Source organism: Rutidosis leptorrhynchoides, chromosome 3 (assembly GCF_046630445.1).
Source record: "Rutidosis leptorrhynchoides isolate AG116_Rl617_1_P2 chromosome 3, CSIRO_AGI_Rlap_v1, whole genome shotgun sequence".
NCBI lineage: Eukaryota > Viridiplantae > Streptophyta > Magnoliopsida > Asterales > Asteraceae > Rutidosis > Rutidosis leptorrhynchoides.
In genome coordinates this window covers 661,167,381-661,182,387 of record NC_092335.1, presented here as the reverse complement: position 1 = coordinate 661,182,387, position 15,007 = coordinate 661,167,381, and the positions used below count along the sequence as shown (strand labels likewise).

Sequence of the window (15,007 nt, the reverse complement as noted above, 5' to 3'; positions counted from 1 at the left end):
ATATATATATATATATATATATATATATATATATATATATATATATATATATATATATATATATATATATATATATATATATATATATATATATATATATATATATATATATATCACACATATTAATCCTCCTTTCACATCACATATATTAATCCTCCTTACAATACATGTGTTAATCACAATGTACATATATATTATTAGAATTTATAATTCCTAACATGTTTGTTTAGGGAAGTTGTGTAGTTGGTTGATTTCTTGGTTTGAAGCGTATCTCATTCTTTTTCTAGACTTTACACTAACATCTTTTGTTTATAATAAGAAAGGTGGGGTTCGCGTGCTGCTGCTTTAAAAGTGCTAGCGATTTAACTAAAAAAAAAATTTAAAAATATTATATATTTTAAACCGTGTTATAGCGAATATATGTATTTATGTATACTATCATATCAACTTTCTTCAAATGATAAAGACATAATAGGCACACACAAAAATTAAAATGATGAACAGTGCTCGGGCAATAGGAATCCGAAAAAAAAATAAAAAAAATTTGGGAGAAAAAAGATAAAAAAAGGTGAATATTGGTCGACCACTATTAATGAATAGTGACCGACCAATAGAAATGCACCATTCCATTTCATCTTTAACTATATATGTATATGTATATATTGTATCTATCTATCTATCTATCTATCTATCTATCTATCTATATATATATATATATATATATATATATATATATATATATATATATATATATATATATTAATAATAATACCTTTATGCTGACGTGTTAATCCCATAGTTAATCTCAATTAACACTAATAACCTATCCAATATACACGCCGGCACTCTCAAATCCTGAAGGGAAAATCACGCAAGAAGAACCGAATGAGGAGATCTCCATCTTTAACCTAATTTTAATCGCTACAACAACTCCTTCACCGTCCGTCACCAACCACCGTCTCCAGGTTCTCGCTTCAATTGCTCGCCACCGTCACCACGTCCCACCACCCGTCACACTCTATCGATTGCTGTTTTGTTTTTGATGGGTATTAAAAATTGTAATTGCAGGTGTTCATCGTCTGTTCGCCAGATGAGATTGTTGCCAGAAATCAGGTTTTCAGTCGACAATATCGAAAACCTATGCTATTGCTGTGGTAACCGTTATGGTTGCCCGTCAGAAATTAAATTAGGGTTCGTGAGATTCATCAGAAACCACCGCCATCGCTCTTGGTAATTGCTAAATTCGTTTATTTTTTTTTTAAATATTGGATATCTATGTGTACTTGCAATAGATAACCTTTGTTGTTATAACAGAGACTGTGTGGGTTTATACTGTACTTGCTTGGGATATTATCACACTTACAGAATCAACACGTTGAGCAACTTAAAGATAGCTTGAATCATCACAAGGCAACATTCACTTCTACTCTATTGGTAAGCAGAACTCGACACAATTAATTTCTCACTTTGTTTATCTCGATCAATGTGTACATATTATTTACAACTGTACTCAGTCTGCAGTATTGTGAATTGTTTTTTAGATGTGGCCTTATAAGGAATCATGCTTAGTGACACATTTTTTATAGGAATTTGTGGATAATGGTAATTATTTGTGTTTTTAAAAAAAAAATAAAAAAATGAGAACCTTTTTTTAAAGGAAAAAAATTGTAGAACTATTATATGCATATACAATGTGTTTTTCTCAGTCATGATCAAATTATCATTTCAATTGTTATATGCATACAGCATATTTAAGAGACCTGAATCAACTATTTTGTTTCTTTCTTTGCAACATATTTCACCCATTCAAGTATATAAGTTAGTTTGATTTGTGAAGTTCAACTATTTTGTTTATTATGTTCCTAACTCGGCTTGCTATGTGTATCTGAGTGGCTTTCATTACATAACTCGATGTTAAACATCTTGCTATGTGTATTTGAGTGGCTTTCATCACCTTAGTAATTGTAAGTTGAAGTATTTTTTTTTTTTTTTTCTTGTTAGGGTTACAAACTACATACATGGATTCTTCATCTACAAAATCATCGCTGCAACGCAACAAAGAATGACGCTTGCACGCCAATGAATAAGAGAAAAAATAGATCACCATTTGCCGAGATTGATCAAAATCAACGCACCAACTTCGTGTACAAACGATAATGGTTAGAACTTTTTAAACTTTACTATTAAGCACATTACATTAAAATGGTGAGATCATAAACGTACACAACTTAATTTACTTATGATCATTTCCTTTTCAATTTATGTATACTTTATTGTTTACTTGTTGTAATTAACTGAGTTACATTAATTATGTTATAACTAACATTATATTATGTGTTAGTTAAAACATGTTAATAACAGTCATCAATATATATGTAAATTTAAGTTAGGATCAAGTACTACATCCATTTTGGTTTTATTTAGGTTGTTTTTATTATGTTGGAATGCATTTTATAATTACTACTCATTAATCTCATAAGTTTTTTACATTTTTTCTTTCTTTGTTGCAACACCTGATAACTAGCCAACATTGAAAAAAGGGCAATCTTGATTTCTTTTTATTGGTATGTATTTATATTTGTATGTATTTATGTGCTTTTATGTTCTGTTTACTTGAAGTATGTCATTGTTAACCCGATCAAATTGAATTCAGTTTATTCGAGTTTGTTTATTAAACCAGGAACAACAATCTATTTGGATCCATATATACTCAATCTGTATTTTGTAGTTTTTTGATGATTGTTATTTAACTAAGCCATCACCCAATGTGCAGGTCATGACTAACTTAACCATCTAACATGAGAAGGCTGTAGAGTTTGCATCGCAATGTGCAGACCACGAACACAGCTGCAGATTCACGGATATATCAGCAATGTGTTATGAAACCGAACAGGAACTTGGATCAATTAATAACTTATTAGTGCATACTTATTAATGCATTACATCATCTAAGGTAATATCTTTGATTCACATAACCTCTTTTATGTTTACATATTGATTTGATGACTATATGGCAGTTGATCCATTTTGGCTGAATAGTGTCAAGATGGGTGATGATTAATGTCAACACGTTGACTATATCGATTTACATAAGTTTGTAAGTCTTGACAAATTATAAATGAGTATTTATCATGTTTTGGTTATAAGTGGGAATTTATAACCCATTTAGGTGATAAATGTAATAACCAACAAATGCGTATTTATGACCCATTTGTTCTTCTTTTTGTTGTGTGCATTTTATTTCAATGAACACTTAAATGAATTAATATAGCGTCATCTTTCGGATTAGTTATTTGCATATAGTTTTTTTAATCTATATATAGTTTGTTAGTTGTCAAAGATTTTGTATTCATCATTCACTTTTTTTACTTAGTATACTATTTTTTTTTTAATTATGTTTTATTACAGGTGTACTAAATTTTATCGGGATTTAGGTGATTAAAAAATCGTGTTTGCAAGCACTGTTCGACCACATTTCGGTTTGATGAGTGGGTTAAAGCGTATTCTTTTGGTAATTACCTTCATTACCACAAATGTTTTGATGAGCAGGTTAAAGCGTATTCTTGTGATCCACCGTTTTGGCAAAGGTTTTTAGGTATCTCTATTCGATTATGATTTGTAGCAGTGATGTTTGATGTCTTGATGTTTAATCGTTTCGTTTTTGATAATTTAATCGTTTCGTTTCAATATGTTACATGGCCCTCCTGACCCGCCCATAGTATTACATATTTCATGGCCAGTTGTTTGCTATATACAGTAAAGGCCTTTGACTCCGATGATTTAAAGCCTATTCCCAAACTTGGTTTTCAAATGTAGAATGACTACTTGATAAGTGTTCCTTTTTATAAAGTTACCTTTATATTTCTTTGTATGTTTAAATTGCAAAAGAATCCGTTTGTTCTTTGAAACATGCAATTGTATTTTAGTAAATGTGCGTTATAATTTCATATTCAATTTTTCTTATGTGTTGGTTTAGCTTTTTAATGATTACAACTGACACAACATATAACAGAGAATAAGAAAAGTGACACTTGAGCTATTACTTACAACAACATTTTACAATTCAATATCAGGATTTTCAACAGAGCTTCAACGACGTGGGCTAATGGATGTTGATCTTATTATGAGTGGGAAGGTGTAGTTGATTGGAGGTATGTTTTTTAAAACTTTCCATCATCTACTTTTTAATATGTTTTATCGTACATATGATTTATATTCAAACTATAACTCTAATAAACGTATCTAGCTTCTTACCTGAGGTTATGCTATTATTAATAGACATTAGTCAATTTTAAAAAATGGTTTAAAACTATATTTTAAGAAAGTAGAATTTCACTAAACATTTCGGTGCATAAATATGTATGTATGTATTAATATGTATTACCAGATTGAAAATAATGGTATTATGTTAAAAGTATGTATGCATCAACTTGTAATAGCCAACTTTCATGACTTTTTATGACACAAATGGTATAACAAGCCTTTGATATTAACAAAGGTTTAATTAATCAATGAAACTTAAGTTACTCATTTTTTTCCTTTGTAGGTCGAAATGCATTATGCGGTAATTGATGTTCAACTTGTGGTCTACCTCTACTAAAATTATGTAGTTTACAATTTACACATCAGCACCCTTTCTAAATTTGTTTATTGAAGTTAAACATGTAGCCAAATGACTATTTTAGTTTCTCTCATCATTTTGACAGTTTGATTAGTTTATAAACTTTGAACCGTGCAACTTTTATGATTTACAAATGATTAGTTTCTTTCATTTATTCGTCCTTTCGTCATTGTCTAATACAGGTCTTCGGTGCCAATAATAACGCATACAAATACTAATTTTTAGAGCTGCCGTGCAACGCACGGACTCTTAAATCTAGTTTAGTATATATAGTAACTAGTTCGGGTCCGGCCCGCGCGATGCTGCGGGGGCTTTCGGCCTGCGTATTCATATTTAACGTAGTTTTATGTATTTACAGAAGAGAAAACGGTTTATGTGTTAAGCGCCGTTGGTGGTGTTGTCGTCTTTACTGTTTTTTAAAATCTGTCCGGTTCGAACGTAGTTAGTTTCGTTTTGTTGATAAAATTATTTCGAGTCTGACGGTGGTGGCGAAAAAATATAACTCGCGGCGAGCAGGAAGATACGAGCTGTCGTTTTTAGCGTTTTTAAAAAGTGTCCGTTTCAAACGTACTTTTTATCGTTTTGTTCGTAAAATTATTTCGAGTATGACGCTCATGTCGAAAAAATTTAACTCGCAGCGAGCGGAAAGATACGGGTTGTCGTTGTGTTTAGCGTTTTTTGAGAAGTGTCCGTTTCGCGTATAGTTAGTCCCGTTGGGTTCGTGAGTTTTTTTCGAGTTGAACGGTGATCTTGGAAAAATTTAACTCGCACCGAGCGAGAAGATAGGGTCCGTTATAAATTTGGGTGGAATTATTTTCTTTTATTTTAATATAATTATATATTTACACTTTTTATCCCTGAGAAAGTGTAAACTTTAGGGGTTGTTGTGTAAATATAACGGAAGTTGAGGGACCGGGTGTATTGTGAGCGCAAACTCAAAAATACAATCAATTATACCTTATATCTAAAAGGCATTGTCCAAATGAATAGTAACCCCAACATTTTTACAAACTACCCCACTCTTTTACTTACTTACATTTTAGACTCAAAAAAACATATAATAGTTAACTTTATTTTTTTTTACAACCTTCTCCCAAACTTTTAAGATTTTATACTTTAACCATTAAACTTCTCATTCATTATAAATCGACTACATACTTTATATACTACCTAATTGACAAAAACGATTAACAGTCACCAGGGGTGCTTTCGTTCTTTCACTTTTTTCCCCTTTTTCCACCTTTTTTTTAAAAAAAAAGCCCCCATAGTTTGTTCAAATATTAAAATCGACCCCCAAACAAGGGTTAAAGTGTCAAATACTCATTTTCATAAAAAAATTTAAAAAAACTACACCCAAATATTCAACGGACCATATCTTCTCGCTCGCACCGAGTTAAATTTTTCTGACACCATCGTTAAACTCGAAACAATTTTAGGAGCACACTGTAACTAACAATTTTAAAAAACGCTAAATATTTGAGGTACTTCTCATACACGTCAATTTTGCGTTAAATTTTTAAAAGTCGACAATTCTATAGTGAAACGCGGAGATGTACATATATTGTTAATTTAAAATAACATTTAAATCTTTCACGGATTATACCTTTTAGTTCGACTCGAGTTGCGCTTCAACGATATCATCGTTAGCCACGAAATAATTTTACAAACTAAACGCAATACAATACATTGAAAACCGAACCCCGGCGCGAAGCGAGGGTTCGAACACTAGTTTTAACTAAAACTACACAAGTTCTAATCTCTTTTAGCATATAAGGGTTAATATATCCATCTAAGTAAAGATATTGCTATAAAAAAATGATCATTTGTGACGATCTTGTAATGACGACTTATTATTTAGTCACTAAGAATGCTATTTAGTTACCATTAAAAAAGTCATCACGACAATGTTGATCACTATACGATATTAGTGACCAAACAAAAGGTCACTATAGTGACCAATTTTAATATTTTGGTCTCTAATAATGTTTTGTGACGTAGTGACTAATCTATTTTGGTCATTAACTTAATTTTGTGACCAATTTAGTGTTATGAGTGACCAATAGCCCTCGTCACAAAAATTCATTTTTTCTTGTAGTTTAACCTTTACTCAAAAAACGCACGGATCTCATCAAAACTATACTGAATCAACGGGTTTAAACAACGATGATAGAGAGGCTTGGATAAGAGGTAGAAATATGTGGTTACAAAAAGATCGAGAAAAAGGTCAAATGCTGAAGCAGAAAGCTAAAATAAAGTGGGCGTCCGAGGGTGATGACAACACAAAATTTTTCCACTCATCTATAAACGGAAGTTAAACAAGTGCAGGATCCGAGGCCTATATATAAATGGCCTGTGGCAGGAAAACCCCTCAGAAATCAAGTCTGAGATTTTTAGTTTCTACAAAAATTTGTTAGAGCATGAATCTGAGACAAGACCTGTTTTCGGTAGCCTTGAGGAACTTCGGTTTAAGTCTATCAGTGCAGTCGAGGCTGACATGCTGGAATCAAAATTCACAGAAGCAGAAATTTGGTTAGCCCTTAAGGATTGTATCGACTCAAAGGCCCCGGGCCCGGACGGTTTCAATCTTCTTTTTTTCAAAAAAATTTGGTGGCTTATAAAGGATGATCTTATAGCGGCGTTAGATTGGTTTTGGTCGAGCAACGCGTTTTCTAATGGGTGTAATGCTTCTTTCCATACTTTGATTCCAAAGAAGAAATGTCCTATGGGGTTAGGCGACTATCGACCCATTAGTTTGATTGGAAGTTACTAAAAAATAGTTGCAAAGATGCTCGCCAATCGACTCAAAAAAGTGATCGCAAAACTTGTTGGAAACGACAAAGTGCTTTTATCAAAGGCCGTTATATCATGGATGGTATTTTGGTTGCAAATGAAGTAGTAGAGGAATTAAAGAGTCAGAAGCGTAAGAGTTTAATTTTTAAGGCGGATTTTGAGAAAGCATTTGACTCGTTGAATTGGCAATACCTACTTGCGGTCTTAGAATTAATGTGATTTGGAGTCAAATGCAGGTCGTGGATAGAAGCGTGCCTAAAGTCTGATTCCATCTCTGTACTCGTCAACGGATCTCCTACCAAAGAATTCAAACTAAAAAGGGGCTTAAGGCAAGGAGACCCTCTTTCCCCATACCTCTTCATTCTTGCCGCAGAAGGTCTCGGCCTTCTAACAAAAAGAACTATCGAAAAGGGGATGTTGAAAGGAGTTGAAATCGGGACGAACAAATTCATAGTGTCACATCTCCAATATGCGAATGACACCGTGTTTTTTGGAGAATGGAGTCGAAATAATACAAGGTGCCTCATGAAACTTCTAAAGTGTTTCGAAAAAAATCTCGGGACTCAAGGTAAACGTTGCAAAAAGTTGTTTATATGGGGTTGGTGTATCAAGGTTTCTATAGAAAATATGGCTTCGTCTCTCGGTTGCAATACAGGAGAATTTCCCATGACCTATCTCGGCCTCCTGATTGATTTACGGATGAAAAAAATAAAAGATTGGGATCCTTTTATAGATAAAATTCGTGGTAGGTTATCGGATTGGAAAGCGAAATCGATGTCCTTCGGTGGTCGGGTTACCCTTATAAAATCGGTTCTTAGTAGTCTCTCGTTGTACGCTTTCTCCCTATTCCGTGCTCCAGCGGGCGTCATTGACTTGCTTGAAGGTATGAGACGTAAATTTTTTTGGGGCGGGTCGGGTGATAATAATAAAATTTGTTGGGTAAATTGGAACTCCATACTTTCACCTTATGAGATGGGCGGATTAAATATCGGGTCTCTTAAAGCTAAAAACCTAGCTTTATTGGGTAAATGGTGGTGGCGGTTTCGAACCGAAACCAATGCTTTTTGGGTCAAGATCGTCAGTAGCATTTACGGTGGGGACGGGGGGTTGGGTGCTAATCGTGGAAATCTTGCTTTCAGAAAAGGTTCTGTTTGGCCGGGTTGGCCGATGGATCCCGAGTGATAGCTAGGGGAGAGCGCAATGGATTTAACTTCCCTATGGTTTCCCTAATGAAAGCTCAGAAAGCAATATCGAAAGGGTGTGATTCGTTCTTAGCTTACGTAATTGATGTTAAGAAAGAAAAGAGGCAGGTGACCGACATTCCAGTTGTGTCTGAATTTCCAGAAGTGTTTCCAAATGATTTACCAGGGTTACCTCCAGTACGTGAAGTAGAGTATAAAATTGATTTAGTTTCAGGTGTTACGCCAGTTGCAAAAGCTCCTTACAGATTAGCTCCGTCAGAAATCCGAGAAATGATGTCTCGGATTCATGAGCTGTTAGATAAGGGGTTTATCCGACCAAGTTCTTCACCGTGGGGTGCTCCTGTGTTGTTTGTAAAAAAGAAGGATGGATCGCTTAGAATGTGTATAGATTACCGCGACTTGAATAAGAGAACAATCAAGAATAAGTATCCATTACCAAGAATAGATGATTTATTTGATCAGTTACAGGGTGCTTCCTACTTTTCATAGATTGATTTACGTTTAGGGGTGTTGCAGAGATCGATATACCGAAAATAACGTTTAGAACCAGATATGGCCACTATGAGTTTCTAGTTATGCCATTTGGGTTAACAAACGCGCCAGCAGTGTTTATGGATCAAATGAACAGAGTGTGTCGTCAGTATCTCGACAAGTTTGTGATTGTTTTCATAGATGATATTTTGATATATTCGAAAACCGAGAAGGATCATGCTACACATCTGAGATTAGTGTTAGAACTTCTGAAACAGAAACAGCTGTACGCTAAGTTCTCCAAGTGTGAATTTTGGTTGCGAGAAGTACAGTTTCTAGGTCATGTAATTTGTGAACAGGGTATCAAAGTGGATCAGTCTAAAATAGAGGCTGTCATGAATTGGAACTCGCCGAAAACGCCGACAGAAATCAAGAGTTTTCTGGGTTTAGCAGTTTATTACCGCCGGTTTATTAAAGACATCTATAAAATAGCAGGTCCACTGAATAAGCTAACCAGAAAAGATGTAGTCTTTCGATGGACTGATGAACAAGAAAAGGCTTTTCAGACTCTTAAGCAGTTGTTATGTCAAGCGCCGGTCTTAGCTCTACCAGAGGGATCAGAAGATTTTGTGGTTTATTGTGATGCGTCATGCGCATGTCTGGGTTGTGTTTTGATGCAAAGAAATAAGGTTATAGCATATGCTTCACGACAGTTGAAAGATCATGAACGAACTACCCTACTCATGATTTAGAGTTAGCTGCGGTTGTTTTTGCCTTGAAACTTTGGAGACACTATTTGTATGGTACGCATTGTTAGATCTATACAGATCATAAGAGTATTCAGTATATCTTTTCGCAGAAGGAATTGAATATGCGTCAACGTCGATGGCAAGAACTGATTAAAGACTACGATTGTGAGATTAAGTATCATCCGGGTAAAGCAAATGTGGTCGCAGATGCTTTGAGTCGTAAGAAAACAGTCGAAAATGTCAGATTTATGAGAATTGAGATAGTTTCAGACTTGATCGATCGATTGAAAACTGTTCAGTTAGCAGCATTGAATGATGAAAACCTAAAGACTGAGCAAATGACCAAAAGAAAATTTGACCTATGGAATGACTCTAGAGGATTAAAGACCTATAAAGACCGAATTTGGGTGCCTATGCTTGGAGATTTGAGGGATTTAATCCTGACTGCATCGCATAAATCGAGATTGACAGTGCATCTGGGTAGTACTAAGATGTATAGAGATTTGAAAACGTTGTATTGGTGACTGACAATGAAGACAGATGTTGCAAATTTCGTCGAAAAATGTCATATTTGTGCGCAAGTTAAAGCAGAACATCAGAAAGCGTATGGATCTCTACGACAGTTAGAAATTTCTCAGTGGAAATGGGATCATATAACGATGGATTTTGTAACCAAGTTACCCCGAACCCAGAAAGGACATGACATGATCTGGGTGATAGTGGATCGTTTAACGAAGAGTGCTCACTTTCTAGCTACACGTGAAACCGTTTCGTTGAGTGATTTGGCATATTTATAATTGAAAGAGATCGTTAGTCGACAGGGTATACCGATGTCAATAGTTTCCGATAGAGATACTAGGTTTGTATCAAACTTTTGGAATAGTTTACAACAGAATCTGGGTACACGTGTGAATCTAAGTACAGCTTATCACCCACAGACAGACGGTCAAAGCGAACCGACAATTTAGACATTGAAAGATATGTTGAGAGCATGTGTCTTAGAATATGGTGGTTCTTGGGATTCACATCTTCCTTTGATAGAGTTTGCTTACAACAATTCGTATCATTCGAGTATCGGAATGCCGCCGTATGAAATGTTATATGGTCGTAAGTGTAGAACTCCGACGTGTTGGTTAGAGGCTGGTGAGAAACAATTTGCAGGTCCCAAAATTGTTCAGATAACTGCAGAAAAGGTTGAAATTGCACGTGAGAAGTTAAAAGCAGCCAGAGACCGACAAAAGATGTATGCTGATCCGCGCAGACGTCCGGTGATATTTAATGTAGGTGATCGTGTATACCTGAAAGTGTCGTCGTGGAAAGGGGTAATCAGTTTTGGTAAACATGGTAAACTAGCACCGAGGTATATTGGGCCATTTCCGATCAAGGAAATTCTGAATGATCAAACTGTTGTTTTAGATCTTCCATCAGAGTTAGCAGGAACTCACAACACGTTCAATGTGTGTTATTAAAGAAAGTGTAAAGTAGACGATGAAAGTCAGATTCTTCCCTTGAAAGATTTGAAAGTTGACTTGACTAAGAAATTAGTAGAAGAGCCGATTAAAATAGTGGACAAGAAAGTCACCAAGTTAAGAAAGAAGTAGATTCCAATGGTATTAGTGGAATGTCGGCACAGTTTAGGTTCCAACTTGACGTGGGAAACCGAGGAGTTAATGAGGGCGCGCTATCCCCAGTTGTTTGACCTTGACCAGATTCTAAGGACGGAATCTTCTTAAGGGGGTAGATTTGTAACATCCTTAATCGGGCCTAGCTGTAAGATTACTAATTTACCCTTAAGTTGTGTTGAGTTATCATATGCTTTTATTTTTGTTTCATAATTATAATTATTTAATGATTTGGTTAGGACCAGTTTGTGACAAGAGTCACAGAACATGTTTGTTTATTTAATTTGGACTTTGTTTAGGTTGCCAAATGATGTACGAAAGATATGATAAATACTCGTGTTTTGCACAGTGTGGGAATTAAACCCAAATATGATGACTAGTGTGCCCATTTCTTGCATTTTCCAGATTATTCCCAAAACACACCTCGTTCTTCATTCCTTCCAACTACCAAACCCTAGATCTAAATCCTTGTTCTTGAGCTCGAATCTTTCTTACTATCTTGTTCTTTGTGATTTACTGATTCTAACAAGGTAAGAATCATAGCATTTCATGCTTTAATCTTTGAGAGATTTGAGTTTTGTGTAAGTTTTTACAAAATGGGTAATTTGGGTCAAAGTGGTTAGATTTGATGTTGTTTGAGTCCAAATCTTGTGGGTTTGTGTTTCTACATATTTAGTGTCTTCGATTTGGTCAGTTTTGAGGTTGTAATCGAGCTCTAGAGCAAGAATTGGTTGATTTTGGGTGAAACCTGTAGCTTTGTTCTTAAGCTTCTGCAGATAAACACAGTCGGCCGAGTATCTCGAGACACTCGACCGACCGACTCGACCATCGACCGAGTGTGTATGACCCACGGCCGAGTGTGTCTGTGAGAGATCATCGACCGAGTGACTAGACACTCGGCCGAGTGAGTGTAGACAGTCGGCCGACTGTCAGACAGTCGACCGAGTGTCTTTGGCAGTGAAATATTTTACTAAGTGTTGATTTTTAGCCGTTATGCTGCCCGTTTGTATATTGATGATCAGGATTTAAATTTTGAAAATGCATAAGTGTTAAGTAGAAATTTTTAGCGAGCGCTTTTTGATACAAAAATTTCTGTACTGTATTGTTTGGTGTTAACGGACAGCAACTAACTTGATTTGCCTTATGTTCAGGTGCTAAGGATAAGGAAGCCGCTCAGTAGTAGATTATCTGAGCTGGTTGCTGGTATTTGGTGAGTGGGACTAACTGGAGTATATAGTATAGAGTAGCATGTTATGTTATGATTGTCATGTTTGTTAGATATACTTGCTACTATGGTTAGTTAGTATGTTGTGATGACTGCATGTTAGTTGATGCTTGTCTGTTGGAACCCAGTGCGTCCTTATTGTATGGTTGCCTCGGTAGGAGAGATCAACCTGCGGGTTGGGTTCTTCATGTGGTTGCCTAGACAATCGTGGTGTATATATATGTGAATGACGCGTTCGTCGCGTGAGGATTATATATATATACATACGGTGGTGGAGGAATTTCTGGTAAGCCCTAGTCTGATCAACTGGTGGTTAATGGTTTGGCCGAGCCGCCAGAGTCTCTGTAGACGGCACTTGGGTGATGTTTGTGTGTTAGATTCAGTGACATGATTAGTATGAAGGTTCCTGTATACTATTGTCTGTAGTTAGTCACTTAGTTTCGTGCTAATTCCCCTCCATCTCCTCCCTGCAGGTTATTAGCATTTGTAGATATCGTGTTTTGGGGGAGCAGACGGGCATGATGATGTTATGTTGGACTATGAAGAAACTCTGATGTGTCTTTTTCGTTAAAACTGAATTTTGTTATAATGTCACGTGACACCAGATGTATTAGTTTAATTTTAGCCGTCAAATAATTTGAATATGTAATTAAATATGTTTATGTTATTGAAATTGTTTATTTAAAATTAATGCTTCCGCCACGTAAAAAAAAAAAAAAATTTAGCGGTGTCACAGTTGGACTCTTTATTTGGAGAACTAAATTGAAAAGATTGCCGGTTCGAGTGGAACTTGACAAATGAGGCATCGATCTAGATTCGATCCATTGCCCCGTTTGCAACAACCATTTGGAAACTGTCGATCACATGATACTCTCGTGCAGTTTCGCTAGGGAATTATGGGATCGTGTTTCTAGTTGGTGGAACAAAAAAAACATAAACTATTCCGGTCTACATGACATGTTTCAAGGTAAGAATAGTGGTGTTAGCTTAAGCTCGTTGTGCAAAATTTATCAGGCTATTGAATGGGTTACCGGATATACAATTTGGAAAAATCGCAACTCAAAAGTGTTCGGAAAAAATAGTTGGACGGTTCCGATGGCGTTAAACGAAATCCAAGTTAAAAGCTACCTATGGATAACCAATCGGTCAAGGAAGCTAGACATAGATTGGAACCAATGGCTCTTGCATCCTAATGTTTATGATGATCATGGTTGACTCAAGACTTTTTGCCGCTGATCGATTTTGTAATGGTGTCTTCGGGTTCAATGTAGTTTTGTTTATAGCTCTCCTGTTTGTATTTAGCTTGTCCAGGGATTACTGATCTAGGCTCTTTCATGTTTGTACCTTCAAACTCTCAAGCATCCTACTCTTTGCTTGATGTGTACTACTTTATTGTTCTAATACAATAGTTTGTTGCCTTTCAAAAAAAAAAAAAAAAAAAAAAAAAAAAAAAATATATATATATATATATATATATATATATAGATGACATGAAAAAGTCTTCGCGACCCTCCTTTTTAATAAACCTACCTATGGATACTTTTTTGCTTTTTTAGATATGGATATTTTTAATCTAGCATTGTTAGGTCTAGAATAATTGATGTAACTTGTGGTTGATTATCATTTTACCCTTTAGTGGTCAAAATGACCAAAATGCTCCTAAACATCATTTTGTACATGGATCCTTAAGACTGTAAAGGGATAACATCCCCTTCATTTAGAAGGAAGCCTTACACTATAATTAAGCTATCATCATTCTTAAATCACCGTTACATCAAGTAAACTTGCATTAAACGTGAATTCATCATTTTAATTTTTTTTTCAGACATATTCAAACTTTCCGCTTAGTTTTCATTTATAATTTACACTATTCAATTTGGCTCTATTAATCCAGGCAACAGTAAGCATCGATTTATTGGCGACTTAATTATTGCTTAAAGCCTAAATTGAATTTTAGATAGGTTTTAAAATTCATTGAAATTTAATTCTACCATTTTCATGGCGACTCATTTTTTAATTTTTTTTTTTTACCTAATTTTAGGCCGGGGTCATTTTGGAAGCAATCTCTCTGCCAATAGAACATTGGGAGGAAGGACTTTCTTACTCTTGGGATATTTCACGGATCTATAGGATCAGCGCCTCATCCACATTTACCTTTCTAATATTGGTACCAGCACATCAATAAATTTTTTTACCAGTCGGGCCCTTTTGTACTCGTCAACGGGTAATATTTCCGTAACCCGCATATACCCTCTACCCCCAACTTTTAAAAATATACAATTTTACTAATTTAAACAAGGTCACAATTGCAAATCCTTAGAAATGTA

At 35.2% G+C, this 15,007-nt stretch overlaps 1 long non-coding RNA gene across 5 annotated transcripts; it reads left to right on the top strand.

The window, feature by feature from the left end:
* The first annotated feature begins 845 nt into the window (after positions 1-845).
* On the top strand, positions 846-13,347 carry LOC139899249 (uncharacterized). 5 transcript variants are annotated; one of them, XR_011777398.1, is made up of 10 exons: positions 846-965; positions 1,069-1,230; positions 1,315-1,434; positions 2,002-2,159; positions 2,774-2,953; positions 3,018-3,097; positions 3,409-3,595; positions 4,074-4,151; positions 12,607-12,665; positions 13,154-13,347. It is a non-coding gene; the product is annotated as an uncharacterized lncRNA (long non-coding RNA). The 5 variants fall into 5 exon arrangements; XR_011777396.1 differs by lacking the exon at positions 3,018-3,097; XR_011777395.1 differs by having other exon boundaries at positions 3,018-3,595.
* Positions 13,348-15,007: the final 1,660 nt, after the last annotated feature.